Below are 12,911 nucleotides of genomic sequence, written 5' to 3'. Positions count from 1 at the left end.
GGAGAGGTTCACACCCATGGAACATCTTATCCAATACCACATCACCTCAGGTTGGCTTGCTTGAGACGGCAGTGAAATATCCTATTAAAGAGTTATAGTGCCAGCTCAGTATTAATAATACCTCATTAGGGATGTACTGTCCTACAAGATTTTGTGTATTTTCTGAACCAGCAACAAATATGATACTACCTTTTCCCATAGCCAGAATACATGCAACAGGGAACCAAGAGGTGGGGATGGACATGGTTCTTCTCTCCTGCAATCCTTAAAGGCCAGTCACAAAGTTTACATCCTGTTTTCCCCCTTTTGGCTCTGCAGGTTTAGAGGACTTAATTTCTGAAAACTAAATGCTTCCACTAGAAGACCTAACAATGAGTCCATGGAACTTGCCTAGTCACTTTGAATTCTTTATACCATCAAGGAAATAGACAAAAGATTTGCATACTAAGTGGAGAGAATTATACTGATTATCAAAGAGAAAAAAAGAGTTGTGGCCACTTGATAAAGGCAAGAAGGATTCAAGGAATTCACTGAGTTGCTTCCTAGTACTCATATAGCTAATGAAAATGTTAACAAAGGAGAAAGCAGTCCAATGAAGGGAAAGCTCTAATAATCCCAGCCCTTAAAAAAAAAAGATTTGCATTACATCTTTAGATAAAAAATGATGATGAGACAAGATGTTTACTGAAGACAAAAGGAATGGGTAGTGAGAAAGTGAATTCAAAATATTAATTGTGGGGCTGGCGTTGTGGCTCAGCAGTAGAGTGCTTGCCTAGCACGTGCAAGGCTGTGGGTTTGATCATCAGTCCCATGTGAAAATAAATAAATAAAATAAAGAAATTGTGTCCAGCTACAACTAAAAAACAAATATTTTAAAAATTACTAATATGGCTCTTTATTTATTTGTATAAATAAGGCATGTAGTAGTTAGACATATTTCTTTCTTTATATATCAACCCATCAATCCATTTTTCGTAAACCATTCTCTTCTAATGATGCATAATAGTAAAATTGGCCTTATAATTCAGCCTAAAAGTTACACAATATTAATGGAGAATTGGAACCAAGTCCAGAAAAAAAATGAATATCACTCAGAGATAAATCAGTGGTTCACAGAACTTTGTATCTAGCCCTCTGTGGAGAGGGTAAACTGGATGGCTATATAATGCAGAGTTATCATATCCTGTGGAAGATGAATTTGGGTGGTTGTTTTTGAAGCTCAAATATGCAAAGAAGAGAGTCTATGGATTCTGAGTTGACAAAATTTGGACCAGTTCAGATTTAAGTTCAAGCTGACATCATTACTTTCCCTCTCACATATTTTTGTGTGCTTCAAAGGAGAGAAACTTGAAAGTCAATTTTCCAGAGCTCTTTTAACTGGATGGTTACAGAATTAGTCTGCAAATGACCAACAGGCATTATGATGCAGAAGGAAGCAAAAAAAAAAAAAAAAAAAAAAAAAAAACATTGCTTTGTGGCAAAATTTTAAAAAATGCAAAGGAAGACAGGAGCTTCAGTGTGAGAGGGCTTCCAAATCATTCACTTCAGGAGCTTCAGGAAACATGAACATTAGAGATTTCTGAGATTCAAAGTAGCATCCTGGTGAACTTGAGGATCATCTTTGGGACTACTGGCCTCTGATATCAGCAGATAGGTTTCCCTGGCCTTTACCCCCACCCTTACTATGGCTACACCTGTAATTTCTTGATCCTAACCACTTCTATTTGAATATTCAGAGTGGCTTCTGGCATCTGGACTAAAATCTACTCTTTTTGTCAACTTTTTTTTTTGTTGTGGCCAAAAAATCTGACAGGAACAATTAGAAAAGGAAAAGTGTAATTTGTGCTCAAGGTTTCAGAGCTCTCAGTGCATAGATGGTTGGCTTCATTCCTCAGGGCCTTAGATGAGGCAGAACAATATGGCAGAAGAGGATGAAAGTTTCCATTGCATTGCACCAGGAATTAGAGAGTGAGGGAGGGAGGGAGGGAGGGAGGGAGAGAGCAAGCTCCACTCTTCAGTTACAAAACATATACCCCAAAAATATATCCCAAATGAACCTTCTTCACCCACCACACCCTACCTTACTATTGCCACTACTCAGTTAATTCTGTATCATCAGATAAATTTAGTGATTGGTTAAGGCTTTCATAACCCAATCATTTCACCTCTAAACCCTACACTGTCCCACACATGAACTTTTGGTGGACACCTCATATTTAAACCATACATCTACCAATGGGGGAAAAATACTATAAATTTGAAATGGCCCAAGTCTTCTTTTAGACAATTTTAAATGGAAAACAAACAACATCAAAAACTACATCAATGTTGGTCCTGGTGAAGTCCTAGATCAGGACTTCATGCTATGCAAATTGTCTTCCTCAAGCTGGTGTGTATGGTATAGAAAGGCTGTTGAATTTATTCAAAATAACTACTTTTCTCTTGTTACACTTTTTTAATAGAAAATGAAGGGAAAACAGTTTACACAAGCATGAACTCAAAATCTTTAGTCCAATGTCTGAACCCCTTCACAGTTCCTATTCACAAGGCAAGATAATCCTCTACAGATATCTCCACAGACTCCAGTGTTAATCTCAGAAAATTCATTATTAGTTAGATGGTATTATTACATTTAGTCTAACAACATATCTAATCTAACAACAACTGAGATATTTTATGAATTACCCATCATCTGAATTTATTAAAAATATGGCATTTAGTATGAGGTGATATTAAATGATGACTGAGATTGTGGGAAAGGAGAAAAAATTCCAGTCTCCTGGGCCCCAAAACATTTCATGCCAGTGACCCTAATTAAGGTTTTTATTTTAAAATTAGTCCTAAAATTAATGCTGATTTAGAACAGATTCTTATGCCTCCATGATTAAGAATAATACCTCCATGGGCAATCTGAACACAGGCTGATATCTAAGTATTAAAAATTCAATACAAAAGTCCTTTATGTTTGTGATTTTACATTTAGTTTTAAAGAGATTACCCCTGTTTAAAAGAAAATACTTGTGAGTGCCAAAAAGAAATGTTATGTGGTTAAATGCTCCTAGTTAAAGCATTTAGATATTTCATTGTTACAGAGAACCCATCATTCAAATCACTGAGTATTTATTCCCTTTACATGTCTTAAAAACAAGACTAAGTTAAAGAAGTTATTCATTAAAGATCTATTTAGTCTATAAGCAGTAAATGAAGGTCTGGGGTTATGGCTCAGCAGTAGATTGCTCGCCACATACATACAAGGCCTTGGGTTTGATCCTTAGCACTACATAATAAAAATGAATAAATAAATTAATCAATTAAAGTTATTGTGTCCAACTACAACTACAAAAAATAAATATTTTTGCTAAAAGAAGAAGTAAATGAAGCTTTTCAAACTAAATATAATCCTGGCCTCTTGCTATGTTTTCAGCAAGATGGCAAATGACATGCGATATGGGAAGAGCTAGACAGCCAGAGTGAACTCACTGTGTCATTCAGCACAGAGTCAAAAAATCTATCAAAAAATTCTATCAAGCTTCACGACTGTCTGCTATACAATGTGACACCTACATCTATCAGTTACATCATCTTTAGCTTCCAGATAAGTTTTACTGTTGACATGTTCTTCTTAGCATCAAGTGACAAGAGAACGTGTCCAGTAAAAGTTCTGAACTGCAAGCACTCCAGAGGCAGGACAACCTAATCTACACCCAAGGAAGCATTTTGGTCAACTGATAAAAATGTAGCCAGTGGCAACCAATCATGGGGGAAGTTAATTCTGAGGCAGTTTCACAGATGGCAGAGTGCCTGAAATGATTCCATAACTCAGCACAGTTCAGCCTGAAACATGCAGGGAGAAGGAGAAGAGCCAGAATAACAGCAGAGCAGCCATCACTGTCAGAGATAGTGCAGAGGAGAAAATGTGAGTTTGAGAAAGAACGAATAAAACTGCAATCAGCAAATATCTCCAAGAAGTAGGATTTCCTAAAGGAGAGAAAGCAGAGTGGGGAAGAGAAATGTTGAATATTTTTAGGCAATACCCTTAAGTCCTTTAAAAATATAATGTGATTTCATGAGAAAATAATGATAACTACCATTTGTTGACACTTAACGATATGCCAGGCATTGTATTGGGCCTATTATTTCATTATCTTTTCCCATCCTTGGAACAGACAACACCTGAAGACACGTGTTATTATCATTTTGTACATGAAGACACTATGGTTTGGAAGCTAAGTGACTTGTCCAAATCACAACCAGCAAGAGTCAACATTTGATTCCAAATCCACCTGGCTTGCTGTCCAACCTCTCTTCTCATTTAAAACTGTGTAAACCCTATACTTAACAGTGTATATGTACATATGTAAATACACTTAAACATAGACCAGTCATATGTACATATTCTCACAGTATCATTCATACACATATCTTAGGGCATTGTGACCACTGTGCTCAGGACTGTGAGGACAAAAATTAGACCATCTCTGTATTGGCTCACTTACTACTTTGAAAATCTGAGAAGGCATTAAAAATCATGAAGAAAGGGGCACATATTTAAGAGATAAATTGCAATAGGTTAGGTTAGAATATGCAAAACATTTGTAAACCTTTTCAGGGACTTTCATAGTATTGCAGCCTTCTCCCTAGAGAAGGCAAATACTATATAAAATTATAAAGTGTAGAAATCAAGAAATGAATTTGTAAATTTCTTTTATAGGAAAAAGTATCAGTATTCAGTAAAATTGTAGTATCTCAAAGGAAATTTTAAAATTCTTTGATATTATTGCCACATAATAAGTAGCCTTTGGGAGTATTGCAGAGGAAAGATAGAAAAGCACATAGTAACTATCCAAATTATTCATTAACTGAAGTTTGAGTTCCCAGATAAAGAGCTAAAATATATGTACATGTCTCCAATAAAGAAACTTCCAGAAGTTGGTAAATACTGTTATTGTGTTTACCTGCAATTTGAAACTAAAAATGGAGGCATCTACAATGTATTCAAGATAATAATGAAATCATAAACTACCATTTTATTTGCCCAACTTAGTCAGCTCTCCTTTTAAAAATCTCTTCCATGCTCAACTTTAGTTCATGAAATCTAGGATAACTTTCCCTGTTAACGTAAAGAGAAAAATCATGTCGATAAAAGGTTTCTGTGTCTGTAGGTGACATGAGAGAAAACCAGGATCTTCTCAGTACCTGCCAAGCTTCAGCAACTCCATAGCCTTCTTTGTATCCCTTTGTTCTCTAAACTAAGGGAATTGGATTAGGGGACATGTACAAATTTTCCAGGCCTTTCTTTTATGATTTTGGGTGTTGAGCTCTTAACCAAGGATGACTCCAGGAAGTAGCTTTCCATGGGAATGTCACCGTCCATGTCATGTACCTTAATTTCAGTTCTGGGTCATTTTGTTTTGATAGTGAACTGCATCACTTTTGTAACAGAAACGTCAATATCAATTTGTTTAAACAGCTATTGTGATAACTGACATGAGGGAATTCTGTTACTTTGAAACCTCTCATGGAAACTACCCTCTAGGTGTGTTCTAAAAATAATGCCCTGTCCATACATTTTAAATACCTGGCAATATCCTCTTTTCCTCCTTTAACAGAGGGGATCAGTTTCATTGGTCCTTTTCAATGAGGTAAATAAATACCTCATTCTTTCCAATCTCTCCTTTTATTTCCCAAATTTATTTTATATACTCTAACAAGTGACTTTGCTGAGCCTCTTACACACTATGTGACCAAATCAGTGTGACTTGAATGTCTGAAAAGAAAGCTCTTGCATTTCCCTTTTTGATCATTTGAAGAGTATGTCAATAACTTTCTTATTTTAGCAAGAATAAGTCTGGTCACCACTGCCAGGTGATTATCATATTGCTCTTGCTTTTGCAGTAAGTGTTGAGATTTCATCTAACTGAGGGAGGGCTCCCTGAGACTCTCACTGCAGCTGGATTCCCTGAATTATCTTCATCTGGCCCAAATCTCAGTATCTCAATTGAGCTAAAGCCTCACAGCTAGATTATAACATTGCCTTTGTGTAACATGAAAAAGTTTTGTATTTGTCTGTCAAATGTAAATTTACCAAGTCTGCCATCTACCAGATAGTTTCAAGGAAAGAATGCTTTTGGAGGTGGTCTCTTTTGAGTTTTGAAGCAGCAGAGGTTTTTTGTTAGTGTTGATGTTTTATTTTCAAGCCAGTAATTTAATCCATTCTTTTAAAAAGAACTGTTTTTCAGGTCTGAAACACTTAGTCTAGAAACTTCCTTTGTAATGGTCTCCATGTTGGTTGATAAACTATACCATAGATCCTGTTTACCATAATCCACATTATTTTGAAGAGTAATGCAGAATTTGGATAAATAACGCCACAGACTATGGCCCCAGTTCCCACCTAGCACAGTAACCAGAAAACCATCTCATCTGGGTGGTTCAGTGGAATATGACTAAAAGAGAGACATGTACCTAGGGAAGAGCCCCTCCCTCACGTGCTCCCCCATCACTCTCCTCCCCTGTGGCCTTATGATAGCAAGTGCTCTTACCTCTGTTCTTCTGACCTACCACCTCTGCAGACCTGCTCTTCAATACTGATTTTACCTCTCATTGAATTACAAGCACACTGTTTAGAAGGACTTCATCATAGCCAATCACACTGAGGATGTTCTCCAATGTAAGGGTTATTTTAATCACTGTATTCATTTGTCAGGGCTGCCATAAAACAAACTACCACAAACTTCTTTGCTTAAAATCACTGAAATTTATTTCCTTACAGTTCTGAAATTCAGACGTCATAAATCAACATGTCACAGACTGTAGTCCCCAAGTCCCTGGTGTCCTGCTTCGTTTCTTCCACCTCTGGTGACTCCCAGCACATCTTGGCTTGGGAGCTCATCATTCCAATCTTTGCCTCTATCATCAGATCACTACCTCCTCTTCTGTTTGGCTTCTTGTTGGTAGGTCTGCATGGAATCTCCCTCTACCTCTATTTTATAAGGACCTTTGCAACAGTATTTAGAGTCCACCCAGGTAATCCAAGGTAATCTTTTCATCTCAAAATTTAGTCCATCTGCAAATGACCCTTTTTTCCAAATACGGTTCAAATATAAAAATTCCAGAGCTTAGGACTTTATATTTGGTGCAGCCATTATTCAACCTTACTACAGTCAGACAGAAGTTCAGGGCCATGAAAATTTTAGCTCTTAGAATCCTTAGGAAAAAAACAATTGACCTCCATGTTCACATATATCACACTATAAACTGTCCTCTTAATATTCCTTATTAACTATGAATATTTGTCCCAAGATGGGACATTTATCCTATGAAATCCCCTACATCAAAGTGATCTCTGTATTTTATGTCATACCCACATCCTACTTATTCTCTGAAACACTCTTTAATATTTTGATTAATACAACTATTTGCTATATTGAAAACTATATTTATTTTCAGACAGGCAGGGTATCTGACTGGGAATACTAGAGGTAGCATTCTTTTCTTCATCAACTATTTCTTGAGTTCCCTACACTGTACCAACGTCTCTTAGAGAAACTACGTTTAATGCCCAAACCCCTTACTTTTAATTTACCAAGGTGTCCTAGGGATTCTTAGGATAACATTTTGGTAGCCTGTTTTACCAGCAAAGTCCTCAGTGGAGACAGACATATATGTAGAGAGATGGAGCCAAGTCTCTGAGAGATGAGGCACACTTGATGTACCCCCTTGACATCCCCAAGTTTTGGGACATTACATATATTACTGGAAAGTCCTAACAGAATTCCTTCAGGAAAGTATAAAGTCAGCCAGGGTGTCAGTGAGCAAATGAATGTAGTGTGGAATGATTTACATCTCCATCCCAGATTATATTCAGATAAGGAGGTTCCATAATCAATAGTTGACTATGGTGGGGGCTGAATTCCTAAGAAGAATAAACAAAAATCTTCTAAGTCTACAAAAAAACCACTCTACTTTGAAGATTCAAAAATTAGCACAAAGATTTTATTTTCAGACAGGTAGGGTGTCTGACTGACAAGGTAGTTGGGCAGGGAGCCATGTGAAGGAAATCTTCCTGAAGAGAAGTCAGGAATCACATTGAGCCAGAAAAAATTAAGCTTATTACTTTAATTATAAATTGAATGTATACTTATTGTAGATTACTTGGAAATGCATTCTAAAAGACTAAAATGATTCATCATTTCTTTCACCCAGATACAATCACAATTAACATTCTGATCTATTTCCTCTCCTTCTGTAAAAGTGTCTGTTTATTGTTCAGTAATTTGAAGCTGTTTTACATATACTCTTTTGCATTTCATTTTTTTTTTACTTAACATTGCAAGCAGAATACTTTTCCACGTTATTAGGTATTCTTTGCAAACATGATTTCAATAAGTATATATATATCCTATTATGTAATTTTACCTAAGCAGTCTTCATTATTAGACATTTGTTTCAAAATTCATGCCATATAAATCATGCTGAAGCAAATACCTTATTACTTAATTCTTTATATTGATATTGATTATTACATAGTATATATTCCTAGATATAGAAATATTAGAAAAGGAAAATTAAAACTTATAAGACTTCTGACATATCATAAATAATTGTTATTAAATTATATGTATAAACAGCATAGTTCCTGTCATACATAAAAAATATTAAAGCATATGTAATTTTTATTAATAATTTGCAAGTCAAAAAGATTATACCAATTTATATTCCCATTGCCATATCCTTTAACTATCATTTTATCAGAAATACTTCTCTGGATCCCATTTGAAGTTTGTGATGAATCCCAAGTTCTATCCATCCATCAACACCAATCACCTACTTCTAGTTTCTGTGCTGGTGTCAGCTGTGGCACTAGTTGTATTTCATTCTCTCTAACTGATCAATCAGAAATGATCCAATGTTCCAACAAGCCCTCTCTAAATCTAATCCATTAGGGACATTCAAGACACAGTTAATACTTTCTAAAATGTGGTGTTAAGATAGAAAGATTGACACAGAAACAGACAGACAGCACATATGTCCACGTCAAAATGAGGATTGTTCTGCATGGTTTGGTATCCTCTACAAAAAAACTTTCTTTCACATAAACCCTGTCCAACACAAAAGTAACAAAGTTAACTTTCTATTTCATAAAGCACTTAAGACACTGTTACTATAAACATTTGCTTCTCCGTCCCACATTGTAAAAGACACTTTTGATTTAATACATAGACTTTTGTTGCAGTTGCCTTGCACTTGAACATAAGGATGATTTATAACAGCTAACTTACAAATGTGTTCTGCACACAATCCAAAAGAACTGACCTGTGGTCACTATTAAAATTGGGAAGAAATTAGCTCAATAAAAGGCAATATCTTATCCCTTATGCAGATGTTATGAACTTCCACTTGAAATATAACATATTTTAAGCCTGTGTTCCTATTTTTTCCAAGTCCGGATTTGATATCAAACTCCATACTATTACAAGAGTGGACAAGTGTGTTTTTTAAAATTGTAAAATTTCACCCCAGTGTTTCTTATGATAACTAGAACTCATTTATCTTGTAAGAAAAATGATCCCTCTTCCTTGAAGTTTCATCATGAATTTCTCCAGTTTTATCACCAAGTCAACATGGGGCTATTATCCAAGGCTTTTTGCACCACTGTTACAAGTGAACTCTACTTTACAAGATCAGTAGCTGTAGACACTACATTGCATAGAATGTTCATTTCAGTTTGAAGGTCAAGGGTGGTGTTTCTGCCCCAAAGCCCATAACTTTCCACAGCACAGGCCATGTGTTCAGCATTAGATTCATATTTTAGATCGTGAACAAAACCAAAACACTGCAGATGAGTATGCAAGATAAATTAAACAAAGACAAATATTAACCTATGGTCTCAACACACATAGTCTAAGAACACTGTGAGGACAGGGAACACACACGTATACATCATTATAATAGACACTTTAAACAGTGCATGTAGGAGAGATGATTGTTAGAAAAGGAAGAAAATGGAGGAAGAAAGTGGAAAAAAGGAAGAGAAAGGAGGAAGGCAAGGAGAGAAACAGGGAAGGAAGAGAATCAGAGTCAACACCCACATGCAACAACTCACTTAGGTTTACCACTAATTTGCTGCTGGTCCACCTGTCCTTAAACTCTGATGCTATTTGTTTTGATTTATAACCTTTGTCAAACCTGACTTTGACCTGGGCTCCTGGCTTTATTTTCTTTTACTACTGATTTTGGCTTTGTAATACAATCTTACTAGTTGGTGGTTGGGCCTGTGGTCTATGATTACTATCCTTAGTCTGCCATTCAAGTGGATTACTTTCTTTTTTCCAGGTTCTTTTATGTACATCATTGATTTAACTTGGAACTCTCTAAAATGGACTTTAGCTAAATTTGCCATTTAAACAGAAACAGTCAAATCTCCTAATGCTGAATATTAACCTCACCATAAGTTCAACTAGCCCAGCTATTTCAAGAGAATTTATAGTCAGATTTCCCTGGAACTCTAAATTTTTAATTGCTCTGAAGGTAATTCCAAATGTTCTAACGAATCTTCAATAACAACCAATAGAACTCAAAAAGAAAAAAATGTTACATGCAATTTAGGAAGGATTTTCCCATCTGCACAAAAAGTAATTATTATGAAGGTTGTCTACACAGAGATCAGCTAAAGGTAAACAGAGTCTCTCTGACAGGTGAGCTTGTGTGCTTCCCACCCTCCCCTCTTTTCCCCCTCCTTCCCTCCCTCCCTCTCACTCACAGACACCCAAACACCAACAAAAGTATTTGAAAGCTTTTCTTAGATTTAGGTAGTCAGTCTTTGATAGTAGTAAAAAGAATATAACCTTACGTTTCAAATCTGAGTTCATATGTTTACAATTATGTGTATATGTATCTATGATTCTAAAACAATATATTGTTTTTTCTTTTCTTCCTTCCTTCTTTCCTTTTGTAGTACTGGAGATGGAACCAGGGCTTCACAAATGCTAGGCAAGTGTTCTACTGCTGAGCAACATTCCCAACAAAATATATTGTTGTTGTTAAATAAAACTGAGACCAGAGACTTGGGAAGCCAAAGCAGGAGGATTACAAGTTTGAGGCTAGTCTCAGCAATTTAGCAAGACCCTGTACCTTATCTTTAACAAAACAAAACAGGAAAAGGGCTAGAGATGTACCTGGATTCAATCCCTTGTACTGGCAGGGATTGGAGGGAGGAGTTGAAAGAAAAGAAAACACGCTGAGAAATAGTCATAGTCAGAAATTTAGAGTAAATAAAAGAATGAAAATAACCTGTATTCTATTACCCTGAAATTAATGCTAAATCAAATTTTAACAGGTTTTTCTATTTTTATGTGATTTGCTGTTTTTATGTGATTCTCTGAGTCTGTCTTATATGTTTTTAACTTACATTTTAAAAGATGAACACACATTAAAATAGTATGCATTTTACCTCTTTTTAATTGCCAATATCTAGTATGTATTTTATATCACCAAATAATAATAACTTACTACATTTTCTTTGCTTATTTTGTGTTGTGATAACCTGTGAACTTATTTAAATAATTGACTTTTGACTTGTTTAGAATGTTTCCAACTTAGTTACTTAACTTCTTGGTATTTTTTTTTCTTCAAACCCTACAAAAATGCAAAAAAAAAAAAAAAGAAGAGAGAGAGAAAGAAAGAAAAACTCAGAACCTCAAAAACCTCAAAAGGTAATTGTGAGATTACTTATACAGTGCATATAATAAGCATTAAATAAGCATAGATTCTTATGTTTTATTTTTCCTAAAGTGAGAACATATTATTAACTTCCATACTCCTCCAAAGTGAAATTTATCAGCAGTAAAAACAGATCATAAGTAAATATTTCATGCATTTTCAAACAATACTGATAATCTGGATAAACACATAGTTGACTTTTCCTATTTGTACCAGGAATTGCAAACAAATTTTAGATGGCATATTAAATTCAATCAATTTGAGTTGAAAATTGTGAGATTATTTTTAGAGTACATTTAGAGAAAATGAAATTCAGTATTTCTATAAAGTGAAACTTATTTTAGAGAATATAATTAATTTTAGAAATTAATTTCAAAATTATAAGATTAGAACTATTTCAAAATTAAATTAATTTACATACTCAAATTTTAAAATAAATTAATGTTGTGCACATCCTTTCTACTGCACACATATAATGGTTTTTAATTACATAATTTACTCCTCCTAATGTATTTTGAATCTTAATTCCATTCATATTTTTTTGAAAGCTATGGTATATACTATCTCAGAATATACAAAGTTTATTTTAGGACCACAATATTACCTTCTAGAATATCATCTTTTTAATCTTGATATTCTACAGAAATAAATTTACATGTACTTTGAAATTAATCACTTAAAGACCTTTAACTAATTCTGTGAAGTTTTACTTATGCATATTGGAAATTGGAGTGAATGAGTAATTGAAGAAGATAAAATCACATGTTTGAATGTTCGAGATTGCACTTGATTTAAGGGATCATTATAGAAACAGAACTGTCCCTAACAAAGACTTCAGAACCACTTAGCACAGAAATAGGCATCAGACAAACTAAAGGGGAAGAGCTAGATGACAAAAAAAATTCAAAACTTAGGTAATACTGAAAAGCAATCACAAATACTGTCTTCTATACCATGCCCTGGCTCTTCTTTCCATTTAATCCAATAAAAATGCTTAAAATGATCTTACAAAAGAGGATGCCACAGTTGTAAGAGTCAGAGTGAGGAGAGCCAAGAAGAATAATAGAATCAAAACTCAGAGCTGACATTTCTAAAATGGGATCCAAAGTCAGAAGTAAAATTATGTTCATGAGTTGGAAGTACACAAAAGTCAAATATCAGGATGAATTAAATAGTTGATTAAAAGTGCA

Source organism: Marmota flaviventris, chromosome 3, assembly GCF_047511675.1.
Source record: "Marmota flaviventris isolate mMarFla1 chromosome 3, mMarFla1.hap1, whole genome shotgun sequence".
Lineage (NCBI taxonomy): Eukaryota > Metazoa > Chordata > Mammalia > Rodentia > Sciuridae > Marmota > Marmota flaviventris.
This window is presented reverse-complemented; position numbering follows the sequence as displayed.